General features: G+C 43.2%; 1 protein-coding gene across 1 annotated transcript in view; it reads right to left on the reverse strand.

The window, feature by feature from the left end:
• ARK2C (arkadia (RNF111) C-terminal like ring finger ubiquitin ligase 2C) overlaps positions 1 to 21,222 on the reverse strand; it is a 40,865-nt gene that overhangs the window by 13,502 nt on the left and 6,141 nt on the right. The gene's annotated exons all lie outside the window — the stretch shown is intronic.

A 21,222-nucleotide genomic window follows, 5' to 3' on the forward strand; every position in this document is an offset into this window, starting at 1 on the left:
GGCCTTCGTTCATGAAATCCCTAAACAGTTGAGGGCCTTCGTTCATGAAATCCCCAAACAGTTGAGGGCCTTTGTTCATGAAATCCCTAAACAGTTGAGGGCCTTCGTTCATGAAATCCCTAAACAGTTGAGGGCCTTCGTTCATGAAATCCCTAAACAGTTGAGGGCCTTCGTTCATGAAATCCCCAAACAGTTGAGGACCTTCATTCATGAACTCCCCAAACAGTTGAGGACCTTCATTCATGAACTCCCCAAACAGTTGAGGACCTTCATTCATGAACTCCCCAAACAGTTGAGGGCCTTCATTCATCAAATCCCCAAACAGTTGAGGGCCTTCATTCATGAAATCCCCAAACAGTTGAGGGCATTCATTCACGAATGTGTGAGACGTAACAGCGTAGGGTTCAGCCTGACATATGGACAGCAGCTGCTTTAACTGTATTCCCGCTGTGAAGAACAGAAAATATTGTAAATATTTATGACTGGTATTGTTCCATCGAGGCGCGATGCCTAACCTGTAATTCTCAGATGGATCCCGGCAATCTAACAACCCAACAGCCAGCCCTGGATAACATGCAACACGACCAGGAGAAGCAACTAGCAACTAGCAACTGATTGGTGGGAGTTGGACTCCAGTACAAGATGGTAAATCGCAGGTTAATAATAACCATCACCTGGTTAGCTGTTTGATGACCTATATGATGGACCGCAGCAGCCCACGGATGGCTTGGATTAATGAGAGTTTCTTTACACATTAATCAACCTGACAATGACAATGTATAAGAATAATATAATTTGTATAAAAAAAGGGGGGATACAAGATGACCGGGGATGATGGGAGTCACTGCCCATCAAAAGAGTTAGGATTATTCTGAGGATTATAGGTATTGTAGTGGGTTTGACCTGAACTTTCATGATGAACCTTCAGATCAGATCTTAAGATGATTATAAAGCACATAGATATATATATACATATATATATATATATATATATACACACACACCGGTATATATATATATATACAGAGCATATATGCTAGTCCCAAAAGTGCCATTTTTGTCAACAGGTTTTCATTAAATAACCGGTTGGAGATGTCCGTTACAGAGCGTTTAGCGCGTGAATCGGAGCAGACTGACAGATGCCTGTTTGAAAATTAAAACAGTGATCAGCTGCGGCGCATTTTAATTTCATTAAGTAACCGCGGATTAATATGTCTTACTCCCGGCAGCAGATGTCTTTGAGGCACCTGCGAAGTCTTGTGGACGGTAACTTAATCTAGAAGGAAGAATAATTAGCAAAAAAATCCCTTCATCGGGAAATCAAAAATAGATTGTCACCCAGCGGCCAAAAAATAAGATTATATTTTGAAAAAGAAATGTTTTGTCCACTATATTGTTAAAGGGGCAGCGCTGTATACCATAATAACCCCCAGCGCTGTATACAGTAATATAACCCCCAGCGCTGTATACAGTAATATAACCCCCAGCACTGTATACAGTAATATAACCCCAGCGCTGTATACAGTAATATAACCCCCAGCGCTCTATACAGTAATATAACCCCCCAGCGCTGTATACAGTAATATAACCCCCAGCACTGTATACAGTAATATAACCCCCAGCACTGTATACAGTAATATAACCCCCAGCACTGTATACAGTAATATAACCCCCAGCACTGTATACAGTAATATAACCCCCCAGCGCTGTATACAGTAATATAACCCCCAGCACTGTATACAGTAATATAACCCCCAGCACTGTATACAGTAATATAACCCCAGCACTGTATACAGTAATATAACCCCCAGCGCTGTATACAGTAATATAACCCCCCAGTGCTGTATACAGTAATATAACCCCCAGCACTGTATACAGTAATATAACCCCCCAGCGCTGTATACAGTAATATAACCCCCAGCACTGTATACAGTAATATAACCCCCAGCACTGTATACAGTAATATAACCCCCAGCACTGTATACAGTAATATAACCCCAGCACTGTATACAGTAATATTGGTCGGTTGGTGACAAAAACTTGGTTTTATCTCATTTTGTCCCAATAAACTCTGTTTATCTGCAGACCTGGAGCCGCCGTTGCTGGCAGTCATGTGATCCCGGCTCAAACACCGCACTGAGCTGATGCTTTATGGCAATGCTAATGAAATCCGTTCTCCATAGACTTTCATTAGTCAGAGTGTCCGACTGGGTGATTAAGACTGAGACATTCTATTGTTCCCCACAGGTAGTATGATAAGGAGTTGGGGGGTTTGTAGATCGGGGATCAGATAACAGAACGAGAATTCCTACAAATGGCTGATACGCAGCTGCTTCAAAATGTTATATCATTGGGCAAAACTACATTATTTTTGAAAACGTATTTTTAATCTGATATTAGAAATAATAATAATTTTGGACGTTCCCTTTTATTATCATTTGGTGAAATCACATCCACTGTTCGGTGTCTGATGTTTAGTTTATATACAGAAGGGAAAATGATTCACTGCTCTGGGCGCTGCACCTGCTGCCGGGGAAAAGCAGCTGACGGACGGCTTACATCCCAGCAACTGTGCGCTGAAAACTATTTGGCGCTGTTTAAAAGTGCCCCCCCCCAGCTCGGCAGCAAGTGCTGAACACACCGACGGCTCGCAGAGGACACTTACTGGAAAATGCAAGCTGCAAATCCTGGGCTAATGGACAATGGATTCAGAATGAAAGGGACACTCCAGCCATCGTACATTAATGCCTACGACAGCCGAGGCGTCCCTTTGCACGTAAGTGGTGTCCTCCTTGGGAATCCATATTCATTTGCCCCACTTGCCCATCCCCCCCTCTATTTTCACGATTTACTGAGAGTCAGCGCTGGCTAGGCCAATGTCGCAGGGCGTCTAACAAGACTCCCCCAGGCGCATGTGCCGAAAAATGAGAGCACTTTCCTCCCACTGAAGCAACCAATCAGTGACAAGCATTGTTGTGCCATGGTCTGAGCTGCAGCTTCTACCTAAGATAAGTGCGTTTTCAGAGAATGTGTATTAAAGTACGCATTGTTCTTTGTTGAAGCTGTCAGCGACATTAAACTGTCCCATTAAAACGTTAACCCTTTAAAGGCTAGTGGGGATAACAATCTGTTGCTCATCAACCTGTATTCTCCGAATATTGGGAGACCCCCAGTGAGCTCCTTCTCCTCTCAGAGGGGCTCCACCTGACCCTTCATTCGGCATAGTTAATAAGACAGCAGGAGATTCCATGTCACAGTATACGTGCTGACTGCATCGAGTGGCGTTGACACCTCGGTCATTTAAAACCTCGGTGGTATGAATTCTGACAAAGTGCTGCCCCGCGCTCTGGAGAGGTCATACCCTTCAGCCATTGAGTGTAGGAATGAAACGCTCTCTGCCTCTTATCAGACCAACCAACAGCCAAAGAACTCGTCTAACGGGGTTAAACATGTAAACATGATTAGTAAATAAAATAGAAAGTGTGTAGACCCCGCGTCCAGAATGTCTCAAAGTGTCCCCAAGACAGAAGCCTTAGATGTCTACAAAACACTCCTTCAAGACTTTGTGTCCCTCTCCCCGAGGGGTTTGACGTCGCCGTCCAGGCCCACCACGAAGAAGAGAAGCTAAAAATGAATTTGTTAGAGCGGAACCTCGAAGCAGATGTGCGGAACGCTGACCGACAAATGTGGAACGTATGTAAAGAAACGCGATAGGTCACAGGAACGGGGTACTCCGGCTGCCACCATCAGGGCTACAAACGTGTTAAGCTTTGCTAAGGCCGCGGTGGATTGTAAGCTCATGAGAGCAGGTCCCTCTTCTCTTAGTGTGTTAATCTTATTGACAAATTGTAAACGGTCAGCTTTAACCTCTTCACGACAAAGCCCATACACGTACGGGCTCACAATGCATTGTCGTTAATGGGATTAACAACAACTCGTTGTCCTTAAGGGGTTAATGCTGCTCTTCCTTTAATGATGTCCCTAATAGCATAATCTGCTGAAGCTCTATAAATAAAATATAATGTATTGGTCGGAATCCACCGAATGTTGGTAACATCACATGCAACAATGTCATATAAAGGCTATGTAACCGTGAGATCTTTAACCCCTTAAGGACAACACTCCTTAAACACATTAATGACAATGCATTGTGAGCCCTGGCTTTGTTGTGAAGAGGTTAAGCTTCAACGTGGCCACCTGGTGAAGGTATGAAGCTGAGCGGCGCATGTTGGCTCTTCCGGTATGAGGCCCCCGGGCCGATCATGCCCCTTGAGGCCAGCCCTGCCCCATCCTTCTTTTAGGTGTTCCAATTCGGCCATCTGAAATGTTGAGTGGCACATGCCCCCCTCCCTGAAATAAAAAGGTTTAAGGCTGAGATTAAAGCTGTTCCCCAAAAAACCCACACAAAATAATGCTTATTAATGCTAAAATTAACCCCTTCAGTCCATGGCGCACAAAAAAAGGTTAAAGCAGGAACCATCCGCCTTGTTAAACACAAAGATGCGGTTTAGGTGCTGGGATGAACGCTACGCTACAGCCATATGTCCCGATGTATTCGGCAGCAGCGAGGGGGGGCCCCCTGATCACACACCCGAGAAACATATGGTGCGTTAGCCATTAATACTCCCCGCGGCAGATGGGGATCTGTCTCCGGCTGTCGAAGTAATAGCATTGTATGGGTAACTAGCTTGTGAAATTCCTCGCGCTCCGTACGGAGTTAATATTTAATGAGCAATAATATATGTTCTGGCTGGAAAAGATTAAAGAAACAGCAATGTTTGAGAAATAGAAGATGTTAGGGTTCTGGTGTCCCCCCCCCCACCCTACAGGAGGAAAGATTCCGCTTCCAGAACTCGCAGAATATAGCCAATCGTGAGACTGTTCAGATATTAACCCTTTATAGCCCATCACAAATATTGTACTGCAGCGAGTCTCTAATGGTGACAGACAAATAGTTCTTATGAAAAACCATACCTTGTCGGGAGGTAAAGATGTTCTGAAACAAGTCACCTGTATTCAAGCAGGGATTCCAGCTGGAATGCTCAGATATCACTTAACTGAAACAGACAGCAGATCGGCCCCATTCGGCCCCCTGTCTAGTTGCCTATTTCTCCTGCTGTAAAGACTCAAACCTTAATCAGTCGTCGGCCTCGTCTTAGATTCAGGAGCCGTATGTCTATCCCATGCATGTTTAATACCCTCACTGTATTACCCTCTACCACTTCTGCCGGGAGGATGTTCCACTTACCTACCACCATCTGAGTAAAGTAAAACTTCTTTACATTACACCTAAACCTGTAAAGCTAGTTTTAGATTTTGGTCTTTAGTTCTAACATTTCCCCTCCTTTAAACTTTGAAATCATTGCAGAATCTGCCCACTTACCCAGAGACCCTGAAATTGGTGCAAAAACCATGAAATTGAGGGGCCAACCCTGACAGATCCCAAATAACCCCGAGAAGGGTCTTAGAGATGATCTCTGGACAGAAACCTTGACTTGTCTAATTTAAAGATACACTAATGTAAGTCACCTGAATTCAAGCAGGGATATCAACCATATCATACTGGGGCAAAAGCATCAGAATCTTATATATGATCACAGCGGGGGAGAATAGGAAGGAGTCGGCTCCAGACTGTGTGAGCCTGAGAATCTGTCACTTCATACGATCTTGACTTCGGGGCAAAACCCTGAGACTCCGGGTGAATCCCTGAGAGTATCCAGGTAGGCTTTTACCTCTCCTGGGTGCAGTAGATCTGCTGCCTTAATATAAAGTCCTGCACAGCGTTCCAGGCAGCTGCACCCACATCCGACTCCACAGCTGCTCATATATGACCACAGCGGGGTGAATAGGAAGGAGTCAGATTCAGACTGCGAGACCCGGAGAATCTGCCCCTTCACCCTGACATTGGGGCAAAAACCCTGAGAGTTCCAGGTCTGATGATATCTCGCTTCTCTCTGTTAACGTTCACATAATATTCCTGCTACGGTAACGTTACTGAGTATGAGTTGGAATAAAGCAGACGTGATTCATACCTAATGTCAAACATCAAAACAAGGCGTGCGCCTGGAAGTTACGGGAAGAATGAGGGCCGACTTTATTTTGTGATCCATCTCTTTTAGAATAATTACTGTCAATGCCTGGGAAATGAGCCACGTGTATAGTTGGCATATTAATGTGATGTACGATATCCTTATCTAGTCACTCAAAGTCAAACATTCAGATTGTCGGGCTGAGAGAGATAGTGATTACGACAACTCCCACAAACCTAAGCCAGGATTGTGAGCTTACTGTTGTGACAATATATTCCCTAAAAATGTGTCTTACAAGGGAGCGATGCTTCCAATGCAGCCCAAATTCATATATATTGTGTCCCTGTTGTCCCCCATGGACCCCAAATCCCCCTGATGCCCCCCTTTCCTCCCCCATTGCACCTTTTTTCTAGGAGCTCAGAATGTTTGCTGGGTATGAGGGTATCACGGGGTTCTACAGCCCTAAAAGCCCCGATAATGTGTATAGAATCATCAGAGCATTTGCATTGTAGCGCTGGGGGGGGGTTATATTACTGTATACAGCACTGGGGGGTTATATTACTGTATACAGCGCTGGGGGGGTTATATTACTGTATATAGCACTGGGGGGTTATATTACTGTATACAGCGCTGGCGGGTTATATTACTGTATACAGCGCTGGGGTTATATTACTGTATACAGCGCTGGGGGTTATATTACTGTATACAGCGCTGGGGGTTATATTACTGTATACAGCACAGGGGGTTATATTACTGTATACAGCGCTGGGGGTTATATTACTGTATACAGCACTGGGGGTTATATTACTGTATACAGCGCTGGGGTTATATTACTGTATACAGCGCTGGGGGGTTATATTACTGTATACAGCGCCGGGGGTTATATTACTGTATACAGCGCTGGGGGTTATATTACTGTATACAGCGCTGGGGGGGTTATATTACTGTATACAGTGCTGGGGGTTATTACTGTATACAGCGCTGGGGGTTATATTACTGTATACAGCACTGGGGGTATATTACTGTATACAGCGCTGGGGGTTATATTACTGTATACAGCGCTGGGGGTTATATTACTATATACAGCGCTGGGGGGTTATATTACTGTATACAGCGCTGGAGGTTATATTACTGTATACAGTGCTGGGGGGGTTATATTACTGTATACAGTGCTGGGGGGTTATATTACTGTATACAGCGCTGGTTTTTTTTTCCATTATTGTATTTGAATAATATCAGATTAATCAGCTGTTATAGATCAGAGACCAAAATCCTAACACAGGTGGGAATAAGCGTGCGTTCCCAGCAGATTTGATGTGAGCCGTTTGGGGATTTCCCCCACGTTTAGTATAACGGGCCCTTTGTTAGTAGAAACGTGTTGAAATTATCAAAAAAAGGGCTTTGGATTGAAAAACATATAAAAATTCATATAAAAAGAGCTAAACGGGGGCGGAATAACTCCAGGGAATGAGATTGTTACACGTTGCGGTAATGCGGTGGTAATTTTGTTACCGTCTGATATCGCTGAAGGTTCCGTCTCAGAACGCTTTCTCAGCAATGAAACTCGCGTGATATGTAGGATGTGACAGATCGTTCCGGGGCCGATTCATCACCGTCAGCACATCTAAGCCCCGCTGAGTCTGTTGAGATGTTGCTCTGATGTCATCAGCGTCCCTTCGGAAAATTATCATTTTTTTTTCTAAAAATGTTGGTTGCACAAAAGGGGTCTATTCACTAAATGGAGAGTTGCGTTTCACCTGGTTCGCTTCACTACACATTATGAACATACCTGGGAACCCTCCATTTTTGGGATGCGGGTAGGCGGTCCTGCTGATAATGGTGGGCGGTGCCTCTGACATTGGTGGGCGGTCCTGCTGACGTCGGCAGGCGGTCAGCTGTGGTTTGAGGGTCCGTGGTGACCAATAGACCCGGAGAAGAGGTGCTTCACCCAGAACCTCCAGGGTGCAACCAGGAGAGTTCCCAGATATGATCACAGAAGGACAACCCAGTGAGCTTCTTCTGCATGGAGAGCTTGGCTGGCCTTCATATAATGAAGTCGGGAGAGCTTGTCACCCGTTGAATTATGCATTATACGGGGCCAACTCAGGTCTTCTTGCTGGAGAAACCTACCGCTGTTGCCCCTTCATAATGAGTAGCTGTTGGGAGAGTCGTTCTCGGAGCATCACCTGAGGCCTGTTATCCAAAACACCCATAAGATCCTCAAAGAACAAATAGCAGGAGCGCTAATTCTGGTTGTTATAGCGATTGTGCGGCTTTTATCTCGAATAAACTTTAGAACGGCTATAATCACAAACAACGCAATTATTATCACTATCCAGGAGCACAGGAGCCAATAAACGGAGCGGACACAGCGGCTACACCTCCTCCCTCACCTTGTTCTCCGTCTCCATTCACGCTGTTATATCATTATATACAATACGATTCGTGCCGAGCGCGGGTTTATAATATGTTGCTTAGCAGATCCGCGCGTTCCTCTCCTCTGTGCCCCAAGAGAAGTCTATATGAGAAAAGGGGGGGGAGACAATGCATCCAGAGTCCTGGGTCCCTACATATCGCTTCATTTATTTTCATATCTCGGGGTCTGAGATAGAAAAAACGAATATAGTGAGAGACACGCATGGGATAGACACACGGCTCCTGAATCTGAGACGAGACCAACGACTGATTAAGGTTTGAGTCGTTACAGCAGGAGAAACGGCGACTAGACGGGGGCCACGTATCCTGGTTTGATCTCATTTTGCTCCAATAAACCCCCTTTATCTGCAGACCTGGAGGCGGCCATTGCTGTCAGTCATGTGATATTTTGGGTGACTTTCCCGGCTCAAACACCACACTGAGCTGATATTTTATAGCAATGCTAATGAAGTCCATTCCTCCATAGACTTTCATTAGTCAGGCTGTCCGACCGGGTGATTAAGACTGAGCCATTCTATTGTTCCCCACAGGCAGTATCATAAGGAGTCGGGGGGGTTGTTTAGTAAATTGGGGATCAGATAACAGAGCGAGAACTCCTACAAATGTCTAATATGGAGCTGCCTGAAAATATTATATTATGGGGCAAAAACTAGAATTATTAAAAAAAAAAAAAGGAAACAGCTCAACATGGTGGGAGATCCCCTTTAAATCTAATTAATATTTAACACCGGTAGGCAGTTAAAACAGCTGATTGTTAAGGTGGTTGTTAAGTCCCTAAAACCTTGAAGAAACGGTTTCTTTTCGGGAAATAAAATCTGTCTAACCGCACGCTTTCATATTCGTCATGGTCCAAAGGATTTTGATTATACGCGTCGAACACTATTTTACGTGTTTGAAATATATAGTTTTGGCATTAAAATTGCCGCTGTCATGTTAAATCTCCACAAGTTTACGTAAATGGTATAATTTTCTCCCTGTTTCCCAGATCTCGAGCTACCGTCTAATTTACAATTGCAGGCAAGCGCCGTTTATACTGACAAAGTTACGGCTCCAAATTCTATTTTCAGAACCGGCTTTTTTAGGCAACAGATTTCTAAAATAATATGTAACTTTCCAAGAATTTCGAGCAAATAAGACATTTTAAAACAAGCCACTATGTCTAGGTTAAATAAAAACACGCTTAGGGTACATAGATCAGAGGGTTTATTTTTATATACTTACATAATTATAAAATTCACTTAAAATACAGGATTTGGGGGAAATTATAGTTCCACTTTCTTTTTATATTTTACATTTAGATTATATTTTTTTTTCTAGAGGATGAAGATTGTAACCCAAGCATTTCAGATATTTATTCTGTAACATTTCCGGGCGTTTCCATGCCCTACCCGGATCAGACTGGAGATGACCTTGGCACTTTAAGGCCAGCAGCCCCCAAATGCCATACGTGCAGCCACCGGCTGGATACGCCTAACTGTGCCTACTGGGGCTGATGCACGCCTCCCGACTATCCCGCTTTGCGCGGGACAGTCCTGGTTTTGTCACTCTACCCCGCTGTCCCACCAACCTGTACCTTTGTCCTGTTTTTTTGTCCCGATATCAATTCATTTCGGAGAATGCATACTGCGCATGTGAGATTCTATATATATATATATATATATATATATATATATATATATATAAACTAAATATATTGCTATAACATTTATCCCCTTAATGACAAAGCCCGTACATGTACGGGCTCAAAATGCATTGTTTTCAATGGGTTTAGGAACCGCCCATTGTCCTTAAGGGGTTAAATATGTAATGTATGTGTGTGTTTAAATGTGCAAATACATTACACATGTCTATAATATAATATGTATGTAATATAAATATATATATATATATTAATATATAAAATTATATATATATATATATATATATATCTCCATAGAGTTGATGTAATAGTATATATATACTGTGTATTTATATATATATATAATCCTATCATAAATATGAACCTGGAGATTTCCCAACAATGTTTCCATCCCATCAGTCATGTGTATCCAGCGAACTCTGATGGCTGGCTGGCTGGCGACACGCCATACAATGTCATCGCATGAAATGTGATGGAGTCCGTTCAATGATTACACCACAGGCTACATCTCGAAATAAACCCCGGAGCCCGGCCGAGGCGTTAATCAGATACGAGACACCTTCCCTGCCCAGGCCATCAATCCATGCAGTCACGGTGAATGCTAATGTGTCGGCTGCCAACGAGCTCCTTCTTCTAACGCTCAACGGCTTCTGCCCAGAACTATCATTAATACGGCTCCACAACCAGCCGCTCTCTGATTGCCTCATCTGAATGTGAGTGCGGCGTCATTCTAGATGTTCGGGAGAATCCCTCTTATTATGTGGAGTGTAGAAGGTTTTTTTTCTTATTAATCAAGAAGCTGTAAATCACTGAGTCTATTGTCCCATTCACCGGCATAACGAGAGGAGCTTTCCCGAGTCTGGTGCTCTAATTATACCGATGACTTATATGTTTCTGCCGCCGCCGCCGCTGTGAAGGATTAAAATAAGTGCTCTTATATTTATCGAATTATTTTATTCCCGGGTACATTAAGGGAACTTAAACATGCTATGGATCCTGAATCTAACACAAGACCAAGACGACTGACTCTCTCTCCCACCCACCGTGTCACTAGCCACTCACACAAGCTTCACAAAAGTGTTAGTTGGGTACTTTGTTACACAGTCTAAGACTGTCTGTCACCACCATTTGTGGTGTCCGTCACCCTGCCGGTGCCTTCCGCATGTGGACTGAACTGATTGATTGCTGGAGGAGCAGGGCCGGTTGAGGAAATCACTGATCTCCTTCCAACTGGCCCAAAATGAAGAGAGCGTCAGGTCTGTACCCACAGATCAGTGATCCCTCGCGTGCTCCGTCTATTGGCGTTGAGTGCAGGGATAGGATGCCCCAATGCCCAACACAGAAGCTGCACACACCGCAAGGGAGCACTGATGTCCTCTTGCTCCCACCACAGGACCACCAGGGATTAAATCAGGGAGAAAACAGACACATTATGTATTTATCTGCACTTCTCACAAACCTTTGGACTCTGATTGAATGGTGGCCATCATCCCGACAATTAGTAACCCTTCCATCCACACCCCAATCCATCCACTTATTTCTAAACTTTTCCATAGTAATTTCTCACATTGCCACTTTTTTTATGACAGGCTGAGGTTTGTTTTCCTTAACATTCTACGGTGCTTAATGTTTTGTCTACGTGGAACAGAAACTTCAAAGCCATCACATGCACTTTAATATATACAATAGCTGAGTATTATCTTAGATTTTTCCATTCTACATTTTCCACAATCCTAGCTCTGGAGCTGCTCCAGGTCCTACAGATAAACAAAACACATTAAAGTAGTCCCATCATCCAAAAAAGATGGATGCCAGGGTCCACGCCAATATGGCACACTGTGTGATATTGCTGGCAAATGTGTGTGTGTGTATATATACACACACAAGTGTGCCTGATGGTTTCCAATATGGCTGGCTGGGTGCTTCACGGTGATTCAGACTGCATTTTGTGACATTCTGGAGAAGACTGTGGCCATGTAAGGTTTTTCCATAATTTTTGACCCATGCATTCCTAGCCCAATTGGCTAGCACCATGTATAGGTTAAAAGCTACCATCTACAAAATGACATATTGTAATATTTTGATAGCGGGTTCATTTGAAAGTACTTACAAAGTAGTTAAGTATTATTCATTGGTGAGGATGTTTGGTGTGTACTTGTCTCAATTGAGTCCCACATCTGGTGCCTTCCACTCTAGTTGTGTAGACTTCTCTGGATGTTGTTCCACAAATAATGTGTCGTCTATCCTTACTCAGTGTTTCGGCAATATAGCCAAAAACCTGGCTGATACAATGTAATGGATTCTGCCTTTTTTCAAGTTAGGAGCCCATTGACCTCCCAGCGTTCAAACTGAGTTCTCCTGGGCAATGGTTTCGCAGGGAGATAGAGTTGAGGAGAGTTATTGAGTTGTGGTGAACCTAGCTGTGTGTACCACATATGAGATACGCGACGAGCTGCCCAGGATCACATTGACAGCCACATATCTCATTCGTGGTAACACTCTTGGACACACTTGTGTTTACATTCATATCTGTGAATGACTGATCAGAAGATTCGGCTGCAGCATAACCAAATTATCTGATCCCTGCCTGTAAGCAGGGATTGATGCATTTAAATTTTCCCGAATTCTATTTCATCTTAACTTCCTGTTCTTAGGATCTACGTGATTATTCCTCCCCTTTACGTCACCACTTCCCCATTGTTAGGGACAGTTAACCGATCGGCTGTGCTAGTTGTGCCGCAGGCGCAAATCTCCGCTTCCCCGAGAGCAGCATATTATTTTGTAACCATATTAAATGGCTTCTTAGGGTCCCTTTTGATCTAAGGACTCCCTTTGGAGGATATGGAGGGATGAGGAACAAATTCCTCTTAAGCTTTGAGATGCTGAGATGGGGGGCAAAACATCTGAGACCCAGAGTGAGTCCCCAAGAGTATCCAGGTATGGTTTATACCTCTCCTGGGTGCAGTATATCTGCTGCCTTAATAAAAAGTTCTGCACAGGGTTCCTGGCGGCTGCACCAACATCCGACTTCACAGCTGCTCATGCACATTAGGCCAGTAACAGCTGCCACACAACCAGCCTCTCTATTGATTTCACCCCAACCATGGCAACTGTTTTCCCTACTGAAACTGGGGCGTTTGTTCTTTATTTTTTTTTTTCTCATTGATTCCAATTTTAGGAGGAATGCAGAAATTTTACAGGAACAGATCATCAAACCATCACCTCTGAAGGGGAAGTACCATAGAAAATAAAATAATTTTCTCCTTCAGCATAACCACCAGCACTGTCCCTCCGTAGACTTTCATTAGTCAGAGTGTCCATTTGGGTGATTAAGACAGAGCCATTCTATTTCCCCACAGGCAGTGTGATAAGGAGTCAGGGTGTTTGTCTAGTAGGCTGGGGCTCAGATAACAGAGCGAGAACAAATGGCTAATATGCAGCTGCCTGAAAACATTATATTATGGGGCAAAAACTAGAAAAAAAAAAGAAAGCAACTCAATATTTTCGAAAACATCTTAATCTGATACTGGTAATATATATATTTTTTTAAATGGTAATATTGTTTGCGTGGGACTCCGGAATGTTATTTACATTTTTATTTATGTGATGATTGTCTTCATTATTTAAAGCAATACTACATATAAGATGTATGGGAGTCAGCATTATGTAGAAAATGATATGTGCTTTTAGGATTAGTAAGAACGAGGCATTGCTGATGTGGAGTTTTCCAGGACGGAATAAGTTAAAAGCCAGTTTGAGATGGGAAATGGGCAGAATTGCTCTGCTCAGCTGTTTTATTATTAAGCAAACTGTACGGTTTCTGTAAACCATCCTTTCATGGATCCAGCAAAGCTTCTTCTCTCCATTTTTCCTCCCCCGATGCCCCCTTTTTTTTTTTCCTGGAGCTCGGAATGTTTGCTGGGTAAGAGGGTATCTCTACAGCCCTAAAAGCCCCGATAATGTGTATAGAAACAGCAGGTAATGGGTTAATAAATGAAATTGTGATACAGCTATATCAATTTTTCTTATGAGATGCAGAGAAAGCGAGACCCTCGCGTGTTGTTTTTTTGCTCTGTTGATGAACGTCAAGTTTATTTCTGGTGACAATGCCTCGTCGACTTGTTAATGATTCCCAACATGGCTCCGACAACAGGAGAAGCTTGCAAGGGCTTGTCCTACACGATGAAACACAGAACCTGCCGGCAGATCGGCCCCGTTCGGCCCCCGTTTAGTCTGCTCGTTTCTCCTGCTGTAACCTTAATCAAACCTTAATCAGTCGTTGGTCTCGTCTTAGATTCAGGAGCCGTATGTCTATCCCAATGAATGTTAATATTATTTTATGATGTTTTGTTCTTAGATTATTCAGATTTATATTTTGCGGCTCGGTGATCGCATCTGTCTCCAGCGTAGGGAAATTCGCCTTCATTTCTCATGGTCCCCCAGGGCCATCATCAGCGGGTACAACCAGTAACCGTTTATGGGGACTGGGAAAGCATCCCTGACCCGTCACAGGTCCTTTTAGTGGGTCTTTGCAGCCCACTAGCCGAGACCGGGCCCTCACAACCCATTACACGTGCGGGCTTTGGGGCCCAAATTACTCTTTTGCCCGGTACTGGGGCCTAGTGGCCCCATTGCAAACTTAGGGTATGTTGCTTAACCCGCTGCTACGTCAAAGCACCCCAAGTTTGGTGGGTACGGCAGGGAGGACCCCGTCTTTAGATTTGTACTGGGCTCCAAGACTGACTGTCTTGGTTGGTCCATACAGGAAGTAGATAGAGTTTCCAGTGGAATTGTTTCCAGTGACGCGGTTCCTGTGTAAAGCTATTATCGCACATACCTCAGAGCAAGGCAGCCATTTTGAATTTGTGTTGAAGCAGTAAGATGGTGGCTCCCACATACAGCACAACAAAGAATACCAAAGGGAACATTTGTATTAATAATGAACTTGAACAATAACAGATATGATTAATATGATGTATATAAGAGTAAGAATTATTCCCCAATAGATTGTAAGCTCACAGGAGCAGGTCTTTCCTCTCCTTCTGTCCCAGTTCATCTTAACGTGTGTTAATGTTATTGTCAACTTTGTATGTTGTCGGTTATTGCTAACCGTCACATTGTAATAGTGCTACGGCATCTGGTGGCGCTATATAAAAACAATATAGCGTAAAAGAATTACGGGGTTAAATGCGGTTAGTGAGACAAAGTGTTTTATTTATAAATCCCTATGAAGGAGACAGGCTTGTCTGCGCATGTGCGTGCAGGTGGCATGGGGGTCTCTGGTCCAACGTGCCAGGTGATTGACATACCCCAGAACTTTTTCAATGAGCTGACCCTGAGACGCTTGAAATATTAACCCTTTAATAGCACATCATGAAGGTTCTACCTAGTGTTACCCACATGGCTCTAACACCGGTCTTCAAAAAAGACTAGTCAAGCTATACTTAATTGAGTCACCTGCATTAATGCAGGGATACCAACAGTAACATACTGGGAGGAAAATGCATCAATTGGGAGTCTTATATATGACCCGGATAGAATAGGAAGGAGTCAGCTCCAGACTGTGTGACCCCGAGAATCTGCCCCTTCACCTCCTAAGCTCCCAGCGTCTTGATTTGATGGGGTAGAAATTGGGAGGTATGCACGTGATGTCATTGTGATGTAATGCCCTTAGATTAAATGATGTAATAATAGGGTTGTAGAGGTATAACTGTGGTAAGGGCTTAGGCCCAGCTACCCCCTATCATGGGAATAGAGAGATTACTACTTCATGCATACCAAAAATCCCGGTTTGTGCAAGACAGTCCCAATTTTCAGGCACTGTCCCTCATAGATGCCACGCTGTCCCACAGGAAGTGTTGGGCTCACGGACCAGTCGAGGAGATACTCTGATCTCTTCTGACAGGCCCAGGAAGCTGTAACGCCAATGGAGGTCCGTGGGGTTTTAGCACAGACCTCCATTGCAGCTCCCACATGACCTGCTCGGAGCGCCGTGAAGCCGAGTGCCGCGTGGTGGCCCTCGCAGTCACATGCTGACACCATCTTGAGAGGGACTATTCACTTCCCATGCTTCAGACGGGCCTGGACTGGCCATCTGGCAAATGCCCGGTGGGCCGCTGGCCATCAGCTCACTCGCTTGATCTGCTGCTCCAGGGGCAGATCAGGTGCTGCAGTGGGCAGCCAGCATCTGTATATGCCCGTCCGCACGCTATGTGAGCATAAACGTAATGTGCAGCCGCGCATATCCAACTCTTGGCCACAATTACATCATCAGGCGTCTGCTGGATCCCACATGCGAGGATAACTAAGGGGCATTTTGCTTTTTTTTGACTGCTCCAGATATGAGCTCTTGAAAATACCGCATGTCGGTGATATGACGGGGAATTCTGCATCTACTGTGTTTCCTAGCAAATACACCGCTGCGCAGCACTTAACATCCGCTGGAGAAGTGCTTTGTAAAGCTCACGGGCTAAATACATCGATTTGCGGCAAAAGAAAAGGGAAATTATAGAGTTCGAATGAACCGCACTTCTTTGCTATTGTCTTCCCTGGGATCAAGCAAACAGTGATTCACCCAACGTCTGATCTCAGCTCTGACATCACTTGGCAGTTCCCAGGCGCAGAGTCGAACAATGAGATATCTTCTTAACTCTCTTGCTCCTGAGAGTCTCTACAATGAACTCATCTTAATAAATGTATACGTAAAACACGGTTACTTGAGGGAACTGTATGTTTCTTTTTCTTTCTATCGAAGCATCCCTGTTTATAGTATAAATAATATAAATAAATCATATATTATAATAATATAAATATAATATAAAACAGCCTCCAATTCACTTGATGAACTAAATCCTATATAAATATAAATATATGCCCTAAGAGCGTTCTAACTGTCATAGGTAGAATAGCGCAAATGCCTAAATGGCAATGAAAAGGTTAAAATTACAGCTCGGCTTTTACTGTTGTGTTCTTAAGGGTTGTTGCTGTTCCCTGCCTAGTAGCTGAGATGTTAGATTGTGTCAACCCGAGATGTCATCGATGAGATCTGAGCCAAAACACAAGAGACCACAAAGTGGGTCATCATAAAGAGCAGAAAGGGAGAATAACAAAAAGTTAATTATTCTCCCATTAAACTCTGCAAAAAAAAAAACCAAAACCCCAAACCCGACGCATGTTTCGCTAACCGCTAGCTTCTTCAGGGGAGCTGAACCGGAGCATCCCGCCACTTGTTATTTATTTACTACGATAACCACCTCCCCAGAAGCATATTGGTCAACGAGTTAATCAATCACGGAACGCGCCTTCAGATGGGCGTGTTTACCACTCAGCGGACTCCATATCCTATTGGTGGATTCAGGCCGCTACCCATAATATTTTCATTCGCTTGTTTGTCATTCATTAATAAGCGCATTCTTTGAGTGAATGCTTTCAGCGCTCTCATTCATCGAAAGTATATTTTTTTCATTGAAATGATCTTTAAAATTCCTAGTAATTTATAAATCAATTTATTTATTTAGAACCTCGGCGTCGAGAAATAGATTTTAAAGTTATTTTAGTATTTTTTAGTATTTACCGGTTGGACCACCTCTACCCAGTACTGGTAACGTAATGGGAATGGTACTTATTGTCGAAAAAAAAAGGTCTCCTTAATGCCCTGTCTGGGGGCAGAAGTCGGCCATCTGTTGTCTCTGCTCAGGGGCCGTTAAGGATAAGGTGCGATACAAAGAGCCCTTGTGTTATTCACTTACCATCCGCCATCTGCCTGTCCTGATAAGTCTGAAAGAGATATACGGCTATTGAGTGGGGGGAGGTGGCCAGTTACTGGTTTATCTCCTTTCTTTGGTAGAACAATAAGATGAAGCCCCCATCCTTAAGCCGCCGGGTAAATCAGTGCTTTGGGAAGAACCGCTTCCCATCCCTGGTTGGGAGCTTACAGATTGACCGACCATCTGGGAGATGGAATTCTGGTGTTTAGATGGAATGTAAGGACGTTTTACTTTACTGAGAGGGTGGTAGATAAGTGGAACAGCCTCCCAGCAGAAGCGGGAGAGGCTAATGCAGAGAAGGAATATAAACATAGTGCATCAAATAAACGTCTGGAATGGGATAAAACAACCAATACTTCTACTGTGTGTATCGCATGGGAGCAGCCGTGCCAACACCCTGCTCTCAGGACCTGAAGGATTATTCCTCCCCAGTTAAGTTTTCCTCTGGTGGTAACTTGTTTGCCAGTTCAAAAAATTAGTCGAGGAGAGGGATCGATAATATTCGGATGGATGCGCAAGTTCTGCCACCTTTTGCCACGGGTCGCCTTGCTTAATTGTTTTCATAAGGGCGAAAAAGGTTACTGTCACTTTAAGAACGATAATAGAATTTTAATGGTACCTCGTGGTAATAGGAGTGGAAGTCATCCACCCCCCCATGATATATATATATATATATATATATATATATATATATATATATATCATGGGGGGTGGATGACTTCCACTCCTATTACCACGAGGTACCATTAAAATTCTATTATCGTTCTTAAAGTATATATATATATATATATATATATATATATATATATATATATATATATATATATATATATATATATATATATATATATATATGACCCTATATATATCTGACTCAATCCCTAATGAAAGAAAGCGAGTCCAAGTCACGGCTATTGGAGTGTGCGTGGGAGAGCGTCACCGTCACCGTCTTCCACCCAATGAGCAATTTGTTTATTAAAGGCATTCTCGCCTCCATACGGTTTACATAGATTGGATTTTCTCATCTCACACGCTAGGACCTAAGTAACCCCTTCCCTGCCAGAAGAGAATTCGACGCGCTCACCTAAAACCGCATTATTCTTTTTTTACAGGAATTTCAGGTACGGAAGGGAAGTTTATTTCAAAAGCGGAGAAATGTTACAACAAGAGATTATAGTCTAAAACTAGAGGGCCAGAGGCTTAGAGGTCATATAAGGAAGTTTTAGTTTACTGAGAGGGTGGTAGGTAAGTGGAACAGCCTCCCAGCAGAGGTGGTAGGGGTTAATAGAGTGAGGGCATTAAAGAGGTTAAAAAAAAAAAAAGCTACTATCTGAAAATGAATAGCTCTAGTGTGAAAAGCCATGCAGCGTGGACTCAATGAGCGGACACGGAGAGGGGCGGCTTTAAGGTCTGCTGCACAAAGACATTCTGCCCCTCGCCGGTCTCCTGGCAGGTGCTACAGAACAAAGGAGGATGGACGCCATCGATACACGACGTATTCATCACCAGAGGGGGAAACAAAATATCTGCGTTTCCAGGATTCGTAAGAAAAACGTCCAGAATCCTCGATTTACTCACCTAGTGGGGGCAACTTAAAAAAAAAAAAAAAATTCCCTAATAAAACTATTATTGACCTATTATTTAATTTACTTATTATTTAATTCACCCCGCTGCCACATCCTTTCCCCTTCCTCATCTAAACGAACGCTCGTACCAGCAGAATTTTACATTTCTATTCAGCAACTAAAAGCAATAAAATAAATTAAAATTTAAATGTTTTACTTTTACTATTTTTTTTAATTTTACATTATATATAATATTAAATGTTATATTAATCAAAATGAATCAAAGTTAAATTAATGAGGGGGTCCGAAAAGGAAAATTAAATCTGCAATAAGAGCAGCGCTTTGGATCTGATATATTTATATAGAGAGAGATTTATATATATTTTATTTGCTGAGTAATTATTTTGTCTTCCATGTTGGATGGTCGGCCATAGTTGTTAAAAGGACAATAAAGGCTTACACCGGTAGATAGATAACCCTTACAAAAAATTACTGCAGTTTTTAGGACATGAAAAAACTTCAATACTGCACTTTTACGTCATTATATTGCAAACCTACAGTTGTACTTCAAAGTACTGCAGCTTTATTGAATTTGTACTTCCGTACAAAAATAACTGCAGTAAAACTGCAGTACAGTGAAGTACAAATGCAGGAAAACTGCAGTAAAAGTGCAGTATTGCAGTTTTTTCATGTCCAAAAAACTGCAGTATTACTTCAGAAAAAACTCCAGTAATTTTTCGTAAGGGGCAGGGCTGCTTGGGGCCGAATACAAACCTAAAGATAGGGCCCAAAGTGAGGAACAAGTGAGAGGCCAGGTGGTCCCCAAAGCCCAGTCCTGTGTAGCAGGTGGCATCGGCCCCTTTCCAGTTAGCGGGCCAATCAGAGGGCCCCATACACAAGTACCGGTGTGCGGGCCTGTAGGCAGGAACACGGCGTGATTGGGCGAGCCTCAATGGTTATGTCAGTGTTCTAATTTAAAACACTAAGCAGCCAATAGGAGACAAGCAGGGAAGCGACTTCATATCATTACACATGTGTGCAGTCCATTCACAGCCTGGACACTACTCCACCTACCCACTACTCCATACAATTTAATTAAAGAGAAGAACGCCCATTAAAACAATTTCCAACATAAATGCATCATGGTCTAATACATCATATAAATGAAGCCATGAAGTTTTACTTTTCAGACAGATTGGTAGATAAGTGGAACAGCCTCCTAGCAGAAGTGGTAGAGGGTAATACAGTGAGGGCATTAAACCGCATGGGATAGGCATACGGCTCCTGAGACCAACGACTGATTAAGGTCTGAGTCTTTACAGCAGGAGAAACGGACGACTAGACGGGGGCCGAATGGGGCCGATCTGCTGGCAGATTCTGTGTTTCATCTGAATGTAATATTTTTGTAAATCATCCCACATTCTACATTTCATTCCATCTGAACTATTCATACAATACCCAAAAAACTATAAACTGATGTCTTACCAGGGGAAGCTCTAGGACAGTCAAGTGACTTTCCAACGACCTTGAAAGGTTAATTTGGCAGTTATTAATCTAGAATGAATAACGTTCTATGATGCCACTTAAAAAAACATTCACTAATAAAACTATTATTTACCTATTATTTAATTTACTTATTATTTAATTCACGTTCTGTGTTTACGTCTGATTTTGGGTTTCCAGTTTTGAACAGAATGAGTGGTTTTAACGGATGTGAAAGCACCGCGATGCGTGGAAATTCAATTTTGGAAGCTGGCAGAGACATGCACGGCTCCGCTCATGCAAAG

This window comes from Spea bombifrons, chromosome 1 (assembly GCF_027358695.1).
Source record: "Spea bombifrons isolate aSpeBom1 chromosome 1, aSpeBom1.2.pri, whole genome shotgun sequence".
NCBI classification, from domain to species: Eukaryota; Metazoa; Chordata; class Amphibia; order Anura; family Pelobatidae; genus Spea; species Spea bombifrons.